The 16,728-nt window shown below is 36.6% G+C and overlaps 1 long non-coding RNA gene across 1 annotated transcript in view; it reads right to left on the bottom strand.

The window, feature by feature from the left end:
- The window catches only part of LOC129521121 (uncharacterized), a 45,454-nt gene extending 33,072 nt beyond the window's left edge, over positions 1–12,382 (bottom strand). The window contains exon 1 of the long non-coding RNA XR_008666765.1: positions 12,250–12,382. This is a non-coding gene — a long non-coding RNA (uncharacterized LOC129521121). The remainder of the gene's footprint in view (positions 1–12,249) is intronic.
- Between the last annotated feature and the right edge of the window lie 4,346 nt (positions 12,383–16,728).

Here is a 16,728-nt window from a genome sequence, read left to right on the forward strand (position 1 = left end):
CCCTTAACATCTTTCCTCTTACAGGTGTGTTGGAATGGGGGTTCAGGCTTTACCACGGTGGAATGCTCTGAGAAGTTCTAGGTTGTTTTTGAAATTAAGATGGTCTCCCATGTCGCTTTCCACTAGAGGAGTTTCTCCGACCTTGGATAGCCTCAAAGGGATAGTATCTGGTTTGTGGTTTGGTCAGAAAAACTGCACGTTTATGAGAGGAGGGATGTCAAATAGCAACCCATAGACAATCTCCCACAGTGCCCAGTCTATGGCTAGCAAAGACTCTAAACTGCTATGTCCTATTTCAGAAAGTAGCATTAATTAGCTATAGCTTCTCTAAGATACAGCACATCATCCATATATAAATGGAATTGGAGAATAATGTGCATTATGGGGTCATTGCTTTACTTCCACCTAAGCATTCAGTCATTTTTCAGCTTGACCTTGGAACACCACATAATAAATGAAGGATAACTTTGTTAACTAATTTTTATCATTAAACAAGTAAAGAGTTGACCTGTGAAAGAAGGAAAAAAATAGAAAATCTTTCTGTGAACGTATTTTGAAGTAATGAATTTTATCCTCATAATCAGGACTTTGCAATGACTAAATGTATGTCTTAGGGGAATTAAGAATTCTTTCAATAAATTCCTTAAGCATAGCCAAAAGTCTTTTGTAGAGAATATAAATACAGGATTAAAATAATATGACTTTGGTTAGCTTCATTTCTGTACAACAGCCTCAAATTTAAAGACTCAAGCTTCCACCCTACCGCCCAGCCAGCATGAGCACGCGGGTACACACACTGATTATCTCTCCCTCTCTAAAAGTAAATGTTTATCACTGGCAGATTATTTCCTCAATGTGGTGATTCAGGCACAGGGTGCATCCAGGATGTGACTCTGCAATTCCCAGAGCCCTACTAATCATCATCCCTACCTGGAATTGAAAGAGTAAGGGGGACATTCCTCTTCTTAAAAGATTTGGCTCCCACATAGCAGATAACACTTCTGCTTACATTTCACAGTTAGAACTCAGTTATATGGCAATGTTTAGCTGCAAGGGAGGTTGTAAAATGAGGTTAGTTACAGCTAAATAGAAGGGAAAATATATTTTTTGGTAAATAACAGCATTTGCCACACAGGCTATTGGTTGTTCATTGCCTGAGTGACTACAGAGATTCTGTTTTATAAGTCTGTGTACCATAGTTAACCCAATGGTTTATAACCCATGGGCAATATTTTGGCTATTAAAGATATTATAGATTTACTATGAATAATAATTCATCCTGTGAAATTAATCTAGTTATTTTTATAATAGGATTTTTATTAGAAACTTGAATAACATGATGTGAACATTGTATGTCTATTTTGCCAGATATTTGACAAAGTTTCTTAAGTTATTTTGCCTGGGAAGTAGAAATATGAAGTGGATTTTGGCTGAGTTACATAAATTAACACCTGTTATAATAACCATATTCAAAGTGTGCCAATAAATAAACTCAATATTAGTCTCGGGATGTCTTCAGTGATGTAGCTCAGGGCTCAGATTTGACTCTGTAGACATTAAATATTTTAAAGACCAAAATATTTATTTTATCCTTTGCCACAAAGTAAAGCAAAGTATGGTTATGGAAGCATAATTTCTGAAAGATCTGCTCAATCTGTTACCTGGTCCATAATAAAATAATGAAACTGGATATGGACAACTAGACACTGCTATTCTAGTCCATTTGCAGAACAACTATAGATAACTATCAGTGAGGAAGCTGGTCTGATTACGGATCATGTGAAAAAAAAAAAGTTCAACAAGCCATCACTATCTCATGACCAGAAAAAAAGGAAAGAAGTAGTTCTTTCTGAATTCCATACTCTTGTCAGGGCATATCTGGGGTGACCTTTTATTCTAGGCCCCACATTTTAAGACACAGTGGAAGATGTACTATGTCCCAAAGATAAGCAACAAGGAAACCAAATCTTATAAAGAATAACTGAATAAATAGAGATTTTGTTATTTGGAAATATTAAAAGGCAAAGAAATATCAGAAAACTTTTCAAGTGACAGAGGGATTGGGCATAGGATAGCTGACGAGGAACTAGTGAGCAAATTATTTTAGAATAATTGAATGACAAAGAACAATCACTAATAATGGATTATTCTGACACTGTGCCTTAGAATTTCGGTGAGGTGTCATATTTGAAAGGGGATGAAAAAAAGTACTCAGCAGTCACTAATTCCTCTCAATTCTGACACCTCACTAGGCAAATGTTGCCAGATCCCCCTATCTGCAGGTCCTATGTGTTCCTTAGGATTTGGTTCTGCTCTCTGGTAGAGTTCCCCAGCGTGTTTTTCTCCATGGTTCTGCTGGTTTCAGTTCAGCTTGCTCCTGATGAGTTTGGTTGGTTTAGGAGAGCCTGCCTGGCATGACATGACTTAGCTTCCCACGGTCTCCCATTCCTCCCATTCCCAGGCTCATTCGAGTGACAGTGGCAATGCTTTTTGAGGCCTGGACTATAAACTGTCCATAAATATATAAACTGTGTACTGTCACTTTCACTGTTTTCTGTGGGCCGAAAGCTCTCGCAAGGTCAGCCCAGGTTCAAGTGAAGTGACAATATAAATGACATAATAACAAGGAAGGGTGGAGAACGGTGTAATTTTTATAATCTATGTGCATCAAGAAGCATAAAATAATTATTATATATGACAAACATGTATTCTGATTAATGCAAATAATTATTCTGGGCTCTAATGCTCAAATGTTGCCTTCAGTAATGATTACTAAATTGGGAATATAACAGTAAGTTAAAAAAAAAAGGTTTAATCTCTAAAATTAGCATTTCTCATGGGAAACATTTTCTTAGAAATCTGTGGTTTCTAGTGACATAAACTCCCCTTTATTAGAGAAAAAAGAGTTTAGAAATATGTAATAAAGGACTGACAGAAGGTTTTATTGGAAAAATATATTACTGATAATGATTTGTACAAAATCTACGATATATTTAATATGGGTTAAACTTCTAAGACTTTCTCTCTTTGATCTATTTAAAATCCAATTTAAAGATAAATCTTATATACTTAAAAAGAAAATCAGTTGTACCAGGCAGTGAATTGTAAATGTCAAATTAGTTGTATATAAAATGAGTTCTGTAAAAATTCAAAGGAGGGTAATTTAACTAGTCTGTCTGAGTGATCAAGAGACTTGTCTGGTGAACAGCATAAGCTAAGGCTCAGAGAATAATGCACACATCATGGTTAAAAGCCACTGAGAAATGTAGTGGAGTGTGGGGAAACCATGGAAAAGCAATGAAGATTAGCTGAAATTTATTCACATTTGAGAGACTTATGTAAAAGTTAGAATTGTTAGGCATTTAAATTACCAAAATGCGAAACATTAAAAAAATATGCAGGAGAGTTAAGTAATAAAAACATATTTTGGGAACACTAGGTGGGGCTAACTTTGTATGTAAATTAGAAACTAGGGGTTCTGGGGATCCCTGGGTGGCTCAGGGGTTTGGCACCTGCCTTCAGGCCAGGGCGTGATCCTGGGGACCCGGGATCGAGTCCCACATCGGGCTCCCGGTGCATGGAGCCTGCTTCTCCCTCTGCCTGTGTCTCTGCCTCTCTGTGTGTGTCTCTATGAATAAATAAATAAAGTCTTAAAAAAGGAAAAGAAACTAGGGGTTCCTGGGTGTCTCAGGAAAAACAATATCAGGAAAAACAAACCTAACTAGGGTGGAGGTACTAACGGGAAGACAGGAGCCTTATTGTCTTCACAGAGAGCTGGAAACATTGTCAATTTTTCCAATTTGAAACCACAGAGTGAAAGCCACTTTCCCTGATAAATCTGTTGGTCAGCTAAAGAGCAAACTGCCTTTCTTGACAGTTCCCTGCCAAAAATTCACCCAGAAAAAAAAAAAGTGAGACTCCTTTCCCACAGACTCCATTTCGCCCTCACGGCTATTACATGGCCCATGTTCACAACTCTCCGTGCTCGATGTCTTTGGTACGTGGGAATACCCAGCTGTGCTCTAACTGAACATCTCTGAGTTATTTTTTGATGCTGCTGACAAAAACATGGCCAATGATGTTTTCCACAAGAAATACTACCTCGTACTGCTTTGATTTCCAAATCCCGGTGAATTTTTCAACGAGTGTAATTCACAGCTCCATAGAGACATTCAGATCCTGAGTAGCTGGGCAGTGGGAGAGGGTTTTCAAAACAGAATTCACTATATGAGGGACGCCTGCGTGGCTCAGCTGTTGAGCCTCTGCCTTTGGCTCAGGGCATGATCCCAGAGTCCCAGGATCGAGTCCCACGTCGGGCTCCCTGGATGGAGCCTGCTTCTCCCTCGGCCTGTGTCTCTGCCTCTCTCTCCCTGTGTCTTTCACGAATAAATAAATAAAAAGTCTTAGAAGAAAAAAAAAAAGAATTCACTATATGAGGACAGGTGCCGATTATAATCAAAATATTATTAAAATTTATCCCCAATAATGAGCATCCCAGGATTGCAAAATACTTATGTATCATTTTTCTTACATCTCAATATTTATCTATAATTTTTCCTACATTAAAAATATTTCTTGGGGATCCCTGGGTGGCTCAGCAGTTTGGTGCCTGCCTTTGGCCCAGGGTGCGATCCTGGAGTCCCAGGATCGAGTCCCACATCGGGATCCTGGCATGGAGCCTGCTTCTCCCTCCTCCTGTGTCTCTGCCTCTCTCTCTCTCTCTCTCTCTCTCTCTCTCTCTCTCTCTCTCTGTCTATCATAAGTAAGTAAGTAAATAAATAAATCTTAAAAAAATATATCTTAAATTTATCAATGTTCCTCAAGTGATACAGAACAACATATTAAACTGTTTCACCCTCACATTTTCCCCTCCTTTGTTATAACTAGAATAATAAAATGTTGATTTTGAGGGTGTTTATTTAAAAAGTTATACTTTTATAGCACATTTATTTATTCATAATTTTATTAAATATTTAGAGAAAGTAAGTTGTGAACACAAAGATGACCAAGCTCCTACTGTAGTCTTCCCACATCCCTGGTGGGTAAACCTATACCAGAGGCCCCTTTTCTAGAGTGGAAATTAGGAGAGGGAACACTTACTGTGCTTAGAGAACTGAAGAGAAGCTTCCCAGGAAAGGTGATATTTGAGGTGAGTTTTAAAGAATAAGTAATTTCTCTAGGAAACAATAGGAAGAGAATTCTAGATGGAGGGACCGTAGTACTAAACATTCCCTGTAGCAAGCAACATTTTTCTTGAAGATAATACCTATTCACTTTTTATTTATTTTTTTTAAACTTTTTTTTATATATATTTTTAATTTTTATTTATTTATGATAGTCACAGAGAGAGAGAGAGAGAGGCAGAGACATAGGCAGAGGGAGAAGCAGGCTCCATGCACCAGGAGCCCGACGTGGGATTCGATCCTGGGTCTCCAGGATCGCGCCCTGGGCCAAAGGCAGGCGCTAAACCGCTGCGCCACCCAGGGATCCCCACTTTTTATTTTTTTAAGTTTTATTTATTTATTTGAGAACGAGACAGAGAGAGACAGACAGAGACCAGGGTTGGTGGGGGAGGGGCAGAGAGAGAGAGAGAGAGAGAGAGGAGCAGACTCCCCACTAGGTAGGGAGCCTAACCCCAGGACTCTGGGATCATAATCGGAGTCGAAGGGAGATGCTTAACCTACTGAGCCACCCAGGGACCTCAAATGTGTACTTTATATGAGAAATGAGAATGAATCTGGTTTTCACTATTACAGCTATCCTATATTACCTAAAATTGCTAGCTAAATCTAGTACTTGGACATATTGAGTGGACTGGTAGGAGAATATGTGCTTTGGGAGAAGGAACATAGGTTATAGGTATATGTAAGGAGAAAATGGAAGAAACAGATTACTATAGTAAGTTCATAGAAGCAAATACGATGCAGATCTTCTCCAGAGACTGAGCCCTCAGAACACAGGGCCCATAAGAGAATATAGAAACTTTCTTGTATGACCTACTGTACATTTTTTCTTGGCTTAATGTAAGTATAGATAAATTAAGTTTAAATGAATTGAATTGCTCAATTGTGAAATATCCATTTATAATCATATATCTTTTTATTTTAGCTCTTATATAAAATACCATGCATTTGAAGGCTTCTTATTGAATTCCCTTTTCTTTTTGAAAATTAAGAAAATGTAGAAAACAGAGTCTTGGGACATGTGCTAAAACCCTACACTAGTCTCTCTTTTTAGTTTTAAATTTAGGAATTCCTGACTCAGCAAATGGCAGCTTTGAAGAACATCTACAATGAACCTAAACTTAATTGTAAAACAGCAATTTAAAAGTTTCCATTTATTTTTAGAAAATTCATAAAAATGCTTTGCTTTATAAAATTAAAGCATGAACTGTATTATTTGATTTGTGATTAGAAAGCATATGTCTAATTGCTGGAGTATTCTAGATTACAACATATTCAATCTTTAAATGTTAAGAATATCTGCTAAAGTGCTACAAATACAATATTCCACCACCAACTTTCCGATATGTTAAGAAAAAATAAAACACATATAGTTAAGTAGTCTTACTCTTTTATAAAATTTACCAAGATTTCCCTATTGTCTTTACTAAGTATATTAATCATATATCAAGATCGTTGTACTTTATTTTTTATTGGTGTTCAATTTTTTTTAAAGATTTACTTATTTATTCATGATAGACGGGGTGGGGGGGAGGGAGAGAGGCAGAGACACAGGAGGAGGGAGAAGAAGGCTCCATGCAGGGAGCCCATCGCGGGACTCGATCCCAGGACCGTATCCCGGGATTCCAGGATCGTGCCCTGGGCCAAAGGCAGGCGCTAAACCACTGAGCCACCTGGGATTCCCCCCATTGTGTGTACTTTAAAACTAAGATGAATTAAAATGAATCTTTGGATCCAAAAAAAAAAAAAAAATCGTTGGATCCAGCCCGCAATGGGCTCTCTGCTCTGCGGGGAGTCTGCTTCTTCCTCTGCCTCTCACCCAGATCCTGCTCTCTCTCTCTCTTAGGTAAGTTTTAAGAAAACTAAAAAAAAAAAAAAAAAAAAAAAAGCATACTGAAATTTTACTTAACAGAAAAGTCTTTATTCCAAAATTTTATTATTCCCAATCTAACAACTAATTTTCAGTTCTTCATAAATTTGCACTGATAATTAATTATAAGTGCCTCAAATGTCTAAGGTAATTTATGCCAAAGTAATAGGTACAATCAAATTTTGCCACCTAAATAAAATGTATTCTGTGTATCATTACACTACTAATAATATTCCTCTTTATTTTTAGTGGCCCTCTTAAAATGAAAATGTTTCCTAATTATACCCCAATGTTTTTCCACCTTAATATTTCCATGTCATTGAGGCATCACTAAAATGGCAGGGGAGTCATTGCAAATCTCATTAGCTTTTATATCACTGAAATTCAATTTCACAAGAGAACTCCTGTGTTTTAGGATGCATCCTTCATTTTATTTCCTTAGCTGATTTTAAATATATAATCACTTATTTGGAGGAATAAATGTTTGCAGCTTGAGTTTAGCATCTCTTTACCTTTTGATGTGTTTTCATAGTCTGCAGAGATTAGAGTAGGGTGATGGTTAATTTCAGTTTTTAGAGGATTAATTAGAATAGCTAATAAATAATTTTACTTCAATGTCAGGGAAAAGCAAAGTGGTGTGGTTGCATGAATTTTAAGATTTATTTTCTTTGGTGAATTGTTATTTCACTGCATACCAGGAACTGTTGCTTGAGTCCAATAAAAAATTAATCATATTAGTCAAGTGTTAATTTTATTTTCCTGGTCTCAGGTATGGAGTGGGAGGGAACATATTTTGCAAAACATAGCTCTCACAAACTTGGAAACATTTGTGGGTCATCTGTTATGTGCCAGGAAATGTAAAATTGCTGGGGTGCCCTACAGAGATGAATTAACCAGGAGAAACTCACCAAATTACCAAATTTTGACAATTTTTTTCCATAAGCATTTTCTCTACACAGTGAAAGTATCTGGTTATACCTAAAAAGGGCAACAGTTAATTCCAATGGAAGAGAAAACATCATTATTATAGAAGCCAATTTGTGTAGCACAAATCTCTGCTTGTATTTCAATCTACTCACCTTTATTTTGTTAACAGAGACTGTGACAGTTGAGTGTTCACTTAGACAGCAAGGATGAAAATAATAAAATTAATAATAAGCAAAGATATATAGGAATTTTTGCAGTAGAACTGGTCAGTAGTTCATCTAGTTGGATACATTTATTCTGAGTATTTATTTTCCAGGATAACCAGGACCGCATATTTTAGAGAAAAGCATCGTGCTGACATAATATAGCCTAACTTTCAATACTCTTTCACAGAGAAAATCTTTTCTTTATTTCTTTAATGATTATATAAAGAGGAGTAATGTACCTTAAGCCATGGTAAAAACTAGTATTCTATCTGAATAATGAGTCAAAATACATCTTTATTTAAAATATGTTCCTTTCAATTGACTCTTGAAGAATAAATTCTAGACTTTTAATTACTTTTCATCATTACACATATGAATATATCTGATAGGATATAAAAGTTTGAGAAATGGGGCAATTATTTAATAGCAGACCTTTATATTTTATTAAAGCAATTAAACCAAAATGTCTGACCCTATGCTGTATGCCTTACTTATGTGACGGAACTACTCTGAATATTACTTTGTTCCTTTGGAAGTCACTTACGTATGCTGACCTTTTTCTTAGCTAAAGTAGGTAGGTGCACTTTCAAATTATAAAGTGAAATTTTAAAATTATCAATATACTGTATAAAATAGAGTATTAATCTTTTTTTAATTTCTTCCATAATAAATTAAAATGTCAAGATGCTAAGAGAAGTTGGGATTCTGGGGAAAAAAAGCTTTAAATTTTAACATGCTTTTGGATAGTGGAAATAAAATTCGTTTTCTAAAGCAATAAGCATTTGTTATAAATACAGTGCATCCTGTTTGTCTGAATCTCAGTCTTTCAGTGTGTCACCTCATGTAACACACATTTAATAGGCCATGTCACTTTTATCAGGCCAGCTCTTAATGGGGAATATGTGATTACAGTAGTTTAAGTTCCATGAGCTTAAGACTATTGTCTGAAAGTTGATGCAAATTACTTTCTTAATCAGAAGCGTTTCCTAATCAGAATCAGTGTTAGTTAACATGATAATCAAAACAAGTTATGTGCAGCATACATACTTGGGAAGTGTTGTCTTCAATTTTCTGAGGGAATTCTGATGATTAAGATTTTTAATATAGTCACTGAAAGTCAAAGTCATAATTCTATTTTTTTCTTCATTTCTTTGCAACAAATTTGTCAGAACTTGTAGAATATGACTGGAAAATTTGAGTTTGTGTCCATTCATTAAAATAATGAGATGTTAAATTTATGAAAACTTAGAAACTGTGGAATAAAACACTGGAGTCACTAAACTATAAATCTATAAATAGCTACAAGGTAAACAATAAGTAAAGATATACTACTTTTATGGCTTAGGAAAAATATTCTTGCTTAAAGCTAGAATAAAAATACATTCAAATACAAAAGACCAGATTCATGAACTGCCTAAGGTCAAATACAATGGTATTGCTCTGAAGACACATACATTGGAAAGAATCTGATCAAAACATTTATTTTATAACATTTCTTTTGATGGAAGTAAGATACTATATGGCAATATTTTGTCCAGGAGGATTCTAATCTTGAAACATTTTATTTCTAATAGGGAAAAAAAAAACCAAAAGCAACTATTAGAATCATATATTGTTCTTTCATAGAAAATAGTCATCAAGTTCTGAATCACACAGCCCTAATCTTAAACTATTATTGCAATCATGGAAATTAGGAAAGAAGAAAATGAGGAAAAAGAGGAAATGGTGAAAAAGGAAGATTTTAAAAGAAAGAGAAAGAGGGTGAGGGAAAAAGGGAACAGGGATTGGGAATGACAGAGATGAAAGAAGAGAAAAAGCAAGAAATGAATGAACCCTTTTCTCCTGATTTGCCTCAATGGACATTTGGAAGAGGACACAATTGACAGTAGAATGTGTTTTTTTCTGACTATTTTAAATACAATCTTTCTTTTATTTATGGTCAAGGATTATCTTTCTTTCCCTCTCACATGGTTAATAACTCTAAATTCATATTCCATCAGGGTTATATTTTATTAGAGTTCCCACCATCCTGAATTGTCCAGACAAGATTTTTAGTCTCCGTTGGCCAGCATCAGAGGTTTCGCTTATTCTGGACTGACATTGTGTTAAATGCTTAGATTCATGTTCTGCCATGATTTTGGCAGTAGTATATTTAGTGACTTCAAAAAAATATGTCCGAGTCCTGACCTCTGCTACCTGTGAATGTGCCCTTATTTGGAAATAGGGTCTTTGCAGGTGTAATTAAATATCTCAAAATGAGATCATCTTGAATTTGGGGTGGGCCCTAAATCCAATGACCCATATGCTATGAGAGAGATTTCAGATGCAGAGAAAGTGCTGTAAGGATGGAGACAGGATGGAGTGTTGTGTCTATTAGCCAAGAATTATCAAGCATCCACCAGAAGCTGGGAGAAAGGTATGGAATAGATTCCTCCTCAGAACTTTCAGAAGGAACCAGCCCTTCCAACATCTTGATTTGGGACTTCTGGCTTTCAGAACTGTGTGAGAATAAATTTCTGTTGTGGTAAGCAACCAAGTTTGTGGTATTGTATTACCACAGCTCTAGGAGACAAGTGTAGAAGTATTATTTAAGACTCCACAAAACCTGTGGGGCAAGTTTAAAGTTCAGATGACTCCTTGGTGATTCTTCCTCTATCCACTCCCCTGTCAGACTGCTATCACTTTGCAGTTTCACAATGATGACATTTAGTAATTATCTAATTTTGGGTGGTCATTAAAATTGGCCTCTAAGGCCTGAATTTGGTTTTTAGTACTAGGATAAAGACAGCCACATAAACCAACAGAACTGAAGAGGGAGCCTAGAAATAAACCCTTGCACATACAAACAATGGAGTGAAAGGCAACCTACATAATGGCAGGAAATACTTGCAAGTCTTGTACTGTGTGGAGCTAATATCTGACTCCATAAATAACTCCTACAACTCAACAACAACAAGAGCAAATAACCCAATCTAAAAATAGCAAGACTTGAATAGACATTTCTCCAAAGCAGAGATACAAATGGCCATCAAGCATATAAAAAGATGTTTAATGCGGTAATCTTTAGAGAAATACAAATAAAAATGTGATATCATCTCACAACCATTAGGAAGACATTATAAAAAAGAAAACCAAAACCAACCAGATAAACACAAAAACAGAAAATAGCAAGTATTGGTGAGGATGTGGAGAAACTGGAACATTGTGCACTTCTGGTGGGAAGGTAAAATGGGGCAGTTGCTAAGGAGAACAATAGAGAGTTTCCTCAAAAAATTAAAAATAGAATTGCTATATGGTCTTGCAGTCTTACTTCTGAGTGTATATCTGAAATGGTTGAAAACAGTATCTTGAACAGATATTTGCACACCCATGCTCATTGCAACTTTACTCACAGTAGCCAAAAGGTAGATGTAACCCAAAAGGTCCATGAATGAGTGAATAAAGAAAATGTGGTACATACATACAGTGGAAAATGGGACATCCTTATAAGAAAGGAAAGCCTGACACATGCTACAATATAGATGAAATTTGAGGACATTATGCTAAATTAAATAAGTCAGTCACAAAAAGAAAAATACTGTCTGGTTTCAGTATATGTCCAACTCATAGAAGCAGAGTGGAAGGTGGTTGCCAGGGGCTGGGACCAGGGGTTGGTGGGAAGAAAAGAGGAGTTGTTCAACAGGTACTGAGTTTCAGCTTTGCGAGATGACAATTTCTAGTGACCTACTGCATAACAATATTTGTAGAGTTAACACTCTAAACTGTATACTTAAAAATGACTAAGATTGTGATTTTCAAATTAAAAATAAATAGGTAGATAAATCTAAGACCTTATCAATCGTCTAATACAAACAACAACAACAAAAGAAGAAGAATTCTGGATAGTTGGATGATATATTAATTAATTCAAACTAAGTTATTTGTAATGGCACAGGTCATTAGATACTAAAGAAAACAGAGTAGAGTACACATTGAAGCAATGTGAACAGGTTCATCGAAAAATCTTATATTTCTTCTACTAGTACCTGATACTTTACTAGATATAGAAACAGAAACCACTTACTCTGCAGCCAGCCCATAAACTCAGCATCTGATGCAATGTTTTATATTAAACACGGCTATCCATTGCTGCATCCAGCCTTCCTCCTGCGATGTGTGTCAACATCACTACCCCGAGCCAGCTCTCTAGAGCTGTGCTCCTCTGACATGTCTCTAAGTCATAGCAGAGCCAAGCTGATCGTTTATGCACAGTGCAGAATGTACTGGGCAGCTTGCCTAGCATATGCCGTGCTATTGCCTTTTTCAAAAAATGTAGCACAGAAACATCTCACGTCCTTTTCTTTATAAACACCATTGGTGACATTTTATTTATCTCTTCTCTCCCAGCATTATAAAATTTACCTGCTATCATAACAGGGAGCCTCTAATTATGATTATGATTGTGCCATCTTCTGACCACAGGCTGTGGGAGTGTTGAGACACTGATTGGAACGCGACCCCTTTTAAAAATTTGGGACAGAATGGCTCAAGAAGGCAATTCCCTTGTCAGAATCTTCAGACTCAGGGTCTGAACCTATGAACAAGGATTGCTGTCACCTTCTTCAGAATGAACAGGCATCTGGGATGTGCATTATTTCTATTTTGATGACTCTGCTAGCACCTTGTTCTGGTAACATGCGATGCACACCATTTACATTGGGAAACTCATTCTCAAGTTTCTGTAATAGCTGGTGTTCAGGCACTTTTTTAAGGATTTTTATACCAGTCACATTTGCTTCAGAAACATTTTAAAAGTGAAAGATTCTATTATTAAAAATATGTAAAAGGTAATACCGCAGCGTATCATTTAGGACATCTCAAATATTGTTTTGATGGAAATCAGTATAAATAGCAACATTGTTTCTATCAAGGATGTCTATTCTTGACATATATTTATGTTGCTACTGAGAATTATATAGACCAGATTTCCATAATTTTATTGTCGATGAGAAATTATTTTATATTTGCTTGGGTGTCACCCATCTCCCAGACCACAGGACACTGTTCCCCCTTGGCTCTATTTTGCCTGCTTCAAGATTGAACATGTCAGAATGTGTGAATCCAGGGAAGAAGGACAACTGACAACAAACTCTGCAATAGGTCTCAGGGGAGCTATTTTAAACAGCCTTGGTTTCCAAAGTGAAGGACACGTTTAGTTATTAAACAATAGCTTTTCAAAAAAAAATAGCTTTTCAGAATGGGTTCTCTTTTTTGCTGCTGTCAACGTTGGCTTTGTCAGAATCCTAATCTCAACAGCAAAATGTGGTATCAGTAGGAGCAAAACATTGTAAGAGCCATCAGATTTTCAACAAAGAGTCCTGCCAGCCCCACCTACCTAATTTCTGGGGCTCAGTAAGCAATGAGAACATGGGGCAGCTTGTTCAAAATGCAGAAAAAAATGTCATGAAAGGAACCAACACATGGAGGTTTTTCCATTTTTTTTCTGCAGTGTCTCTCAGACTTCTCATGTTTTTATGTGCTATTTAATGCCAGTCTGAGTAAAGAAAAAGTAGTATTTGATTAACATGAATCTTACCGTTCATTATTATCTTGTACGATGGCAGTTTGAAATGCAATGTAAGATCATTTTGCTCATATACAAAATTCCCAAAATCATACAGCTTGTGTCTCATAGCTTGTATATGCATGTGTGTTCCATTCTTAGCAGGACAGGGAAACACTACACAAGCCAACTGAAATGTTTTTGTCTTAGTTCTTTATACACGCACAGTCAACCAACACCTTCTACTTTTGGCTTGCGATACAGAAGAATAGAAAGGAAAGGAATTATGGGCTGCCCTCCGTTTTCTCTTCCTTCTGTGTCATCATTTAAGTGGTTGGTTAAAACAGCAAAGTAATTTATGAGTAAGAAAGACTACCACAGGATTCCTTGGTTGTTGGTATTTCTTAGAACCCCATTGTCTTCTTTAAGCAAAACCGAGATCCATTTCAGGGGAAGAGCCTGGCCTCCCAGTGCTGTTGGGACCCACGCTTAGTCATAGACCTCACCTACTTACCTTGTCCTTGACCTGAGTGTAGCTGAACTCCTTTCCTATGAATCACTGGCTCACTGGAGTCCTGAGCTCGAGCAGCCTCTTGAGCACATACGTGAGTAAGAGAATATCCTCTGCTCACACACTTACCTCTTCTATTCTCTTACTATGTTTAAAAACCAGAATTTCTGAGACAAAAGATTTAATCATTTTAAGATAGCAACAGCGGAGCTTAAAACCAGGCATGGGGCCCTCCTTAGTTCAGGACCCTACCACTTACAAGTCTATTGGTCCCATACCCTTGAATTCAGCTCTCAATGCTGTAATTATCGAAAAATGATTCAGCAGTAATTTCATTTTGGAATCACTGCAGCATATGATTTTGACAATAAAAATGAATGGTATTCATTGTTAACAGCTCATTGTGTACAAAGTCAGGGAAATTTGAGCAAAACACTAACAGGTAGTTATAAAATAATGTAAGTTCTGTCCCTAGCTATAAGCCTGGCGGGCAGTAGGCACTCATAATTATTTATTTCAAAATTTTATTATTTAATTGAATCAGGTATCTTGTCATGGCTCATTTTCATTCCTTTTTATTTTTAGATTATCGCGTGTTTTTAAAAATAACTCCCTCTTAAATAACAAAATAACTAAAGACACATACCCAGAATATCAATAATTATTTAACTTTTTTTAAAATATGAAGGGTTCATTATATTTCTAATTTAGTAACAGACTTCATTTTAATTAGTTGTTTTTCTATTGGTTCCAGAATGCTACCAATGTTACAATTTTTAAAATATCAATTTACACTGAATTTTTTTTCCTATGTACATGTTTTTTTTCTTTCTTCCTAGATATCCCCAAGCTTTAGGAGAAGCTTACAAATTGTAATTGACAGATACCTCTAGCCCTAAACTTTTCTACAAAGCCTTGTTGACATCCACCAGGAATATAATGAGTCCAATGCAGCCTTTGGGTGTGTATGGATATCCATTCCTGGTGTATGTAATCATCTCAAATGCCCTGGTTTTGAGATCTCCATGTTTGGGGCACTTGTCCAAAATTCAGGAATTTCAGGTCAACAATGCAGATTTTCTAAGCCTTTTTCTTTTATCCATGAGGCATAAAAGAACATTTTAATTTTCTGCAGACCATAACTATCTCATGAAAACCAGAAAGCATTTTCCTGGGCCTTCTCTCCATCTGTCCAAGCCATTCTACCTCTCCTGCAGCCATTACATGTTGCCACTGAGTATTTTTCAAGGTTCTCTTCTTCCAGAGTTCCTGATGGAAAGGAAATTCTTTCTCATTGGAACTCTCCTGATGGAAACTACATTTTTTTCAATTTTTGCAGAAAAGAGTAAGGGATGGTCACTGAGAACTCATTCAAAGCGTAAGTTCTTCTCTCTAGTTTTATCCCAACTAAATTACGGCTTGAAATTCCACTCCCCCAAGAAAAAAGGACTTTCAACTTCTAATATGAGATAAAATGTTCTTGTGGCATTTTTATAAGCTTTTATTTATTTATTTACTCATAAGACACCCAGAGAGAGAGAGAGAGAGAGAGAGAGAGAGAGAGAGAGAGAGGCAGAGACACAGGCAGAGGGAGAAGCAGGCTCCATGCAGGGAGCCCAATGTGGGATTTGATCCCAGTTTCCCAGGATCACGTCCTGAGCCGAAAGCAGATGCTCAACTACTGAGCCACCCAGGCATCCCTTTTATGGAATTTTGATCACTTATCCTATTTTATGGCATTTAGGAAAAACTTGAAATTCGGAAAATAAACTTTCCCCTCTCAAGTTTTTGCAATGGAACAACACCATGCTATTTTGCCTAAAGTCGTTTTATAAGGTTCTATTTTGAAAGACAAATGTAAACACAATTTTTGTTTCCTTTGCTGGTCTCTAACATCCCTACAAAGGATTTAATGCTTCTGGCTTTGGCCTGAAGTGAGTAAAAATAGTGAACTCCATTTATAAGTGTGAATCCATTACATGTTTTTAATTTTCTTAAGATTTATTTATTTATTTGAGATGGGTGGTGCAGAGGGGGAGGAGAGAGAGAATCCCAAGGAGACTACACACTGAGTATGGAGCCTGATGTGGGGCTCCATCCCACGATGGAGATCGTGACCTGAGTCCGAATAAAGTCAGATGCTTAATTGAATGCACCACCCAGGTACCCCAATCTGTTAAGCTTTTTTGAGCATTGACCAAGACAATCTTAATATTTACATCAGCTTAACTAAACTTTGGATGGATTTGTTCCTGACCATAGGTCACTGACCTTCCCAGAGCTTTTACTTGGAGAAAACTTGCGATTGGTAATTCTTTCTCTGTCCTTTTTAAGTGTATATAAATATTCCTCCCAGTTTTATAACCCAGGACTGAATTTCTCAAGGACGTGAAAATCAACTCTTTGAAATGTAAACATGAAAGGGCATAGCATCCCTATCTCCCCAGGCTCGGTCACTCCCCAAGATAAGAGTCTAACTTTGCTGGGTG

The sequence above is a fragment of the Nyctereutes procyonoides genome, unplaced genomic scaffold (assembly GCF_905146905.1).
Source record: "Nyctereutes procyonoides isolate TBG_1078 unplaced genomic scaffold, NYPRO_anot_genome, whole genome shotgun sequence".
In the NCBI taxonomy this organism is placed as follows: domain Eukaryota; kingdom Metazoa; phylum Chordata; class Mammalia; order Carnivora; family Canidae; genus Nyctereutes; species Nyctereutes procyonoides.